Below are 6,585 nucleotides of genomic sequence, written 5' to 3'. Positions count from 1 at the left end.
TTGATTATGTTTCTAAGAATATTCTAATACTCTAAATATATTCTTTTTATCGATATTATTTGATCAGTCAATAAATTTCTATTAAGTTGAAAATTAGTTTTTCCCTTTTTTGGAAAACTTAATTTTTTAATCATATTACTTTTGAAATAAGGAAACACAATTAGACTTTAATTCATACTTTATGCGTATCACGAATACGATTGTTCTAGTCGTTAAGAAATCACTTTCTTTTATTTACGTACCTTTACGACTGCATATATTTGTGACTCACTTCAGCTTCAATAAAAGTTGCCAAAGTAACGAGCGATGCACTTTAAAGCTGCAATATTATATTTAAGAATCATCGTTTCATAGCAAGATAAATATTCTCGTATGGGGATCAAAATAACAAGGAACATCTTATTGTACAATTTACGGACAATAACGCAAATAGATTATTAATAGTTAATGATTTAACCAACAGCGACAGAGCAATAAAAGCGTTTAGAACAGGCTTTGCGTGGCGGTAATATCTCTCAACTATTCATCAGCGATCGCACATATAATTGTAAACAAACGTATACACCTAGCATTCCTTAACAAATACTACAATTTGCATATAAGGAGCTTGTAAAAAAAAAAAAAAAAAAAAAACAACGATCGGCGGATCCTTTCACTTTTGTGCATACGTTCGATATTTTTCAAGGTCGCCTGTTCGCTTCCAAAGGTTCGATGGAACAGTGATACCACAAATGGCGAGAACGTGGGCCGCTCGCTTCTTGTCCGTTGCTTCACGTGCAGCCTATTACTCAACGTCGCCGACGTAATTAGCATAATAATATCTGTAACTCGCGGTTGCAGCGGTAACTAATTACCGGTATATTAATCAAGGCATTCGACGCTGGAGCCCGGCCAATCCCAACTATCTGAGATGCCAATCCAATTTATCTGCGCAGCATTAGAATGTCAACTGGGAGAGACAGACCGGCCATTACGGCACTCTTCAAAGAAGTGAGAAAATAGACAAGGCAGGCTTTTCAATAGCCGTTAAAGTACAGAAATGTTGCTCGGTATCGCGTTACAGCCGGTTTCGGTTGATTGGCTCAACATGTGTTTTACTTTCGCTCGTGCGCAATACTATGCTTAGATGGCTTGAATTTCAGCTTGGATCACCTCTTGAAAAACTGTCTTTGATACGAGAGGCTTGTCGTTCATTTACATTTTTCGGAAGTGAAACGCGCCTCCTCGCTCAGCGTATGGTATATTCTTGGGCGACCTTGGAATTGTGATTAGCACCGTGAAATGTGTCAGATCGATAGGTATGATAGAAATACGACTTCGCTGAGAAGAATAGGCAACATTTCGAGACACGAGTATGGCCGTGCGCGCGTATAGAGAAAAGAGGAATAATTATTTTGGCACCGTCTCAAGGTTAATTTTAACGTCACTGCATTCGAATATTAAAATATTATTGGAGAATCAGGTTGAAAAAAAAACGTATGATTTTATACAAATGAAGAAGATGTTACCCAAACATCGTCACAGGTGATAATAATCGCGATAGTATCATGTTACCATATGTTAATAATAAGTTAACGATACGAATGATAATGTGAGAGAGACAAGTATTGTCAAAGTATAAAATATCTTCAATACAATATATCAAATTCTTTCTTTATCATCGAGATTGAAAATTGAATGTCGTACGATCGTAGCGTCCGGCAAGGAAATTTTAATTGGGAACATCAACCCGGTTTCAGGTAGCCACCAATCATCTGCATTGCTTATATACCTTGCTTTAATCAGAACGTAATTATATCGCTGGCAGGCATCTTGCTAGAGTCACTTATTAATTCCTTGGTAGCTGTCCCGAACAGTCTGATGTAGCAAAATGAATGTCGTATCTGAGCAATTTCGACATCATCTCTACATCCTGCTACTTACCGGCTTTCAACGCTATTTTGTATTTTCTACCAGAGCAAACGTGAACTGATTGCTTGACTGATAGATCAGAAATATCCCACATCCCGTGGCTTTAGAAGAGATATTCCGTTCCCCCGCTGCGTTCTTCGTACAACGGCTGGTTTGCAATTAGCCTCACCATGCGGCTGCAATCGTGGCAGCACACATCACATACACACACACACACACACACACATACGTACACTATTTTACACAAACGTGTATACATAGCTATTGTGCGAAATATAATAAGATAATAAACCAACGATCGTTTTCATTCTCCCGCGACTCTCCTCGCCTTCAATCCGTTTATTGCACGAATGTTGGAAGGATGAGTGACGTAAACGAGCAGACAAATCATTTTTTGCTCGCACATGACCCTGGTGACGAGCAGCGTTGACGGACATTTCGCGACTCGCCCTGGCCGTTGATTGAAACCAGGAGGCATGTACCTCGTTATCGGCAAAGTTCCAACTTGCATTGGACGCGAAATTAGTTTTGAGAAGCGAATTTTCTTTTGCAAGACACAATGGTTTCACATGCAGCAATTTGTTTATCCAGTATTTGAGCGACATCTAATCAAACCACAAGTTTATTAGATGACGACATAACGAAAGGATGCTGAAAGAAAGGAATGTAGAAAACAATTGATGTCATGTCCTAGCAAGAAAATAACTTTTGGGAATTATTCCTGTACATATACAAACTGGACAGCAGAGTTGTGGAAGAATACAGTGAAATTAATAGAGAATGATCCCTGTGAGATTGGTTTCCGTATGCTAAGATATCTCATGGTGTTTACATTCTTCCGCGTGATAAAGATCCTCGTTTTTATGATGAATTGAAGATACGCGTCGGTGATTTGAAGAACTTTGCAAACTCATTATTCTACTTGGCACCTACTAAATTATCCGTGCTACTCTTCTTTTTTCATTTCCTTCGGGTTATCAGAATTCAAACTAAATGGAACATCGAAATTACACGTTTGATCATCTGACATTTAATGTTCTCATCTACATCTTTTCTCATTGCTTTTGTCGATAGTATATACATTACTGTTTTGTTTCAAAGCTTCTCACAGTATCTTCCAATTTTATTGATTTTTCTAATATTGTAAGCCATTATGCGTACTCAGGTTTATGCGAGTATCCATTATCATGTTACGAGACAAAGCCACGAAGAACAAATGTGCACGCCTACATTCTAGTAGGATTAATCAACGAATATAAACGATGAGAAATAGCCTATCATTTGTATAATCCGGAAAGAATGTTTTGTGGTTGCATTTTGAGAAGGTGAGTCACTCAGTAATCGGACCGTAAAAGAGTTAAAACTCTTAAAGATGTCTCATATCGCATTTTTTTGCTTTCAAGAGACAGATGACTTCTATTTGGAGTATCTAACATAATCAATTTTTACATGTTTGTGCCACTTATATAATAAGCTAATGCAGAGAAATTAGATTTATGGAATAGGTTTATATTTATATAGCAGAGAATATAATATAAAATTTTACGTAAAATGTATTTCATCATTCTTTAATCCTAGTAAGTCATTGTTATTTTTGGTTACCTTCCCGGTCACATCAGGGTTTGTGAAACCCTATAACTTTGTCACGCTATATCTCTGGACTGAATAGGTATTTTTTAGCTCAAAATCTGTGAAATTTATACCTCGAAGTCAGACAAAGACAGATAAATATAAATCAAATAAATAATATTTTATTTTCAATTGATTACAATGCTTCAAAGAAATGTTTTATTGGAAAAATTCGCAAGAAATGACCACTTTGGAAAAAAATTCTAAAATGTTTAAATTTAATCCGGATCTTCAAATTATATTATAAAAAAGTTAAAGCAATGTTAAAATCGCATAGGATACGTTGAACCCATGAATGACATACTAGGGTTAAATTTTGATATAAAAATACAGCATATTACATGATTTTTATATTAATATTGTATAAATTAGTGATACTCTTTAAATAATTTAAATTCTTTGGAGTGGAAACACATTAATCACTGATGAAAATTGAAACCAGTCTTGAAAAAGAGTGATTCAATTTTCAATCTTTAAGATTGAGATTTCACTCCTTACAGCAAGATCCATTCGAAAAGTTTTAGAGATTACATTTAAGAAAATGAACTTGGCTTATATTTCAGTCAACAGCCTAAATTCGATTACGTTTTCAGCTGAACGTAGAAATGCATACGGCAAAAATTATGACTTTTCTCACATCCCAGCCGTTTACACGTATAATGAGAAGTTTTGGAAAGTCTGGCAGGGCGCGAGGTTCCCGGTAAAACGCCTTTCGGGTGCGTCTCGTCACGGTAATATGGTAGATTAGTCACAGTCTAATGATGAAAATAAGAGGCGACGCTCGCGGTAGTGCGATTTGGCCGCGACGGACAGGCTAAACGATAATCGCCGCCATAAAATATCGAGATTCTTCACGCGCGTACACGCCATACCATTAAGGCTATTCCTAGAGCCGCGTTGGCGAAACAAGTAATAAGCGGCTTCGACAAACGACAACGACAGTAGCCAGTTTCCCGGGGCTGCGGTCCCGAAAAGCCGCACACGGCACGCTTTCCTACATAATCGTAAATTCTCCACAAAGTCGTTAATGTTTGTGCAGCGAAACAGGTTTGTTAGGAATCTCTTTCGAACGTCGGGACAACAAGACAGAGTCTCGGGAATCTTCCGGCTCATGTACGTTCTTCCCGCATGTCTCTCTCTCTCTCTCTCTCTCTCTCTCTAATTATACACGTACCCAATAAATTTATGTTATATCGCGTTATAGTTATCCTGCTTCCACTTTCAACATCATTAGCGCGAAATATTGGTGCGCTTGCCGCGTCTTACAAAATCATACCGATGATACCAGGTTATTATACTGTACACACGTATAATCGAGATCACACCCGCCAAACGTATCTCACTCAATATCTTTTTTTTTCCTGTCGTCATTCTTTAGGGTGTGTCCTCTGACCCGAACTTTGTGGCATCTATACGAGCACACCCCAGGACACACTGGCAGTCTTCTTGCGTGTATATAAATAGACGATACGAAAATATCACGGGCAGCAGCCAGGCGTTCTCCAACTGCAACTTACGGTGACAGAAAAGCACGAGGGATAGGGAGAGGAGAAAAACGAAACAATGCGTAGTGCGAGCAATTATATGCGACGAATGCGTGTCGTTGTGACATTCGAACGACACAACGACGACAACGGCGCAGTCACCGCATCTTGTTGTGGAAAAGGCCGCGCGCCTTCGGTTTGGATGCGAGAGACCGTGGATGAAAGAGAAAAAGGACAAGTACAAAGGCGGTGACTTGGCGCCAGCATTCTCTCAATCGAGATAACATTCTGATGCAGCTTCGAAGAGTAATTTTCACTACTCTACCGACGCAATACGACATTGATCCCACGAGAAAGATGTTTATTTGCCTTTCTTGCGTGTTTTAACAGGAACAAAAAAATCGACAACTTGATTCTTTCGTGTGGGAAATACCGAATACAATGGACGGTGTGCTGTAAAGATTAGCCGTAAGAATAGTTTAATGGAATGACGTGACTAGCTCATACATTCGTTACACGAAATAATTAGTGTTATTTATGATATGGAATTCATAAATAGTTTCTTATTTGATAATTTTAATAATTAGGTGAGTTTATGATTTTAAACATCGATGAATTGAATGTAAAAATTAATAAAAAGGATGTAGAAATCAATAGGAAGAAACATTCTTGTGAAATAATTTCTTAGAAACTTAATTTTACGTTTTAAGAGCTGAAACGTATTATATTAAATTTATTTTACAAACAATATACCGTTTCTCTGTTGTGAGTGGTAGTTTATCTATCGTGAGTTTGCAACAACAATAATTTCCTCGATGGTTGTAATTGCTTATTCTACATACGCTTGATGAAGACTTCCGGCTATATCGCTCTGCTTCATAGTTGTACGATTCTAGATTGCGTAAACTATACGCGAATATCTCGACGCAAATATCGTGACGCTGGTGTGAGGTAACTGAGGACTGTTCACATGAAGCACCGATGTAGCAGCATGTCGATAGACCATATATCCCTTATGTTTACGAATCACGCAATCTTTCTCTCGGTTCGATGCTTGTCAAAAGTGATCTGAGGTATTTGGGTGGAATGATCGACGATAGTACAGGTGCTACCAGTGTTCATTAGCACTTTTGCCGATGTAACAAACCGCAATTAACGGCGAAAGTCATGTTATTCGGAATATGACGTAACTGATGTCACGCGATTTGGAAGCTGTGCGTGTCGACTGCGAGAAATGCGCGACTACACCTGCGACAGTAAATAAGATGCTTATATACATGTGTAAGTGCAAGTGCCTGGTGTTCAAGAAATTTAATTTTATCAATATCATTAAATTTACAGAATTATTTGCTTTTAACAATGATTTTACTCAGGCTAGGTGGTATTATAAAATTTTACTCTTCAAAATTTTCTTATATTAAATTTTTTTGTAAATAAATTTTTTTAATTGGATTCCAAAATTTTAAATAGTCCTATAAATTTTTAAAAGTCAAAATCTAATTGCGTGAAGCAGATATTATGTAATTTGAATTTATATATACGTATATAATTTTTTTTATTC

General features: G+C 37.3%; 1 protein-coding gene and 1 long non-coding RNA gene across 2 annotated transcripts in view; one reads left to right on the top strand and one right to left on the bottom strand.

The window, feature by feature from the left end:
- MESR6 (misexpression suppressor of ras 6) overlaps positions 1-6,585 on the top strand; it is a 697,505-nt gene that overhangs the window by 259,964 nt on the left and 430,956 nt on the right. The gene's annotated exons all lie outside the window — the stretch shown is intronic.
- LOC105144967 (uncharacterized) overlaps positions 1-6,585 on the bottom strand; it is a 30,264-nt gene that overhangs the window by 16,666 nt on the left and 7,013 nt on the right. The window contains exon 3 of the long non-coding RNA XR_846011.2: positions 243-6,272. This is a non-coding gene — a long non-coding RNA (uncharacterized LOC105144967). The remainder of the gene's footprint in view (positions 1-242; positions 6,273-6,585) is intronic.

Source organism: Acromyrmex echinatior, chromosome 3 (assembly GCF_024713525.1).
Source record: "Acromyrmex echinatior isolate Ae372 chromosome 3, ASM2471352v2, whole genome shotgun sequence".
NCBI classification, from domain to species: domain Eukaryota; kingdom Metazoa; phylum Arthropoda; class Insecta; order Hymenoptera; family Formicidae; genus Acromyrmex; species Acromyrmex echinatior.
The sequence above is the reverse complement of the archived record's forward strand: the minus strand, read 5'-3'. Positions and strand labels throughout refer to the sequence as shown.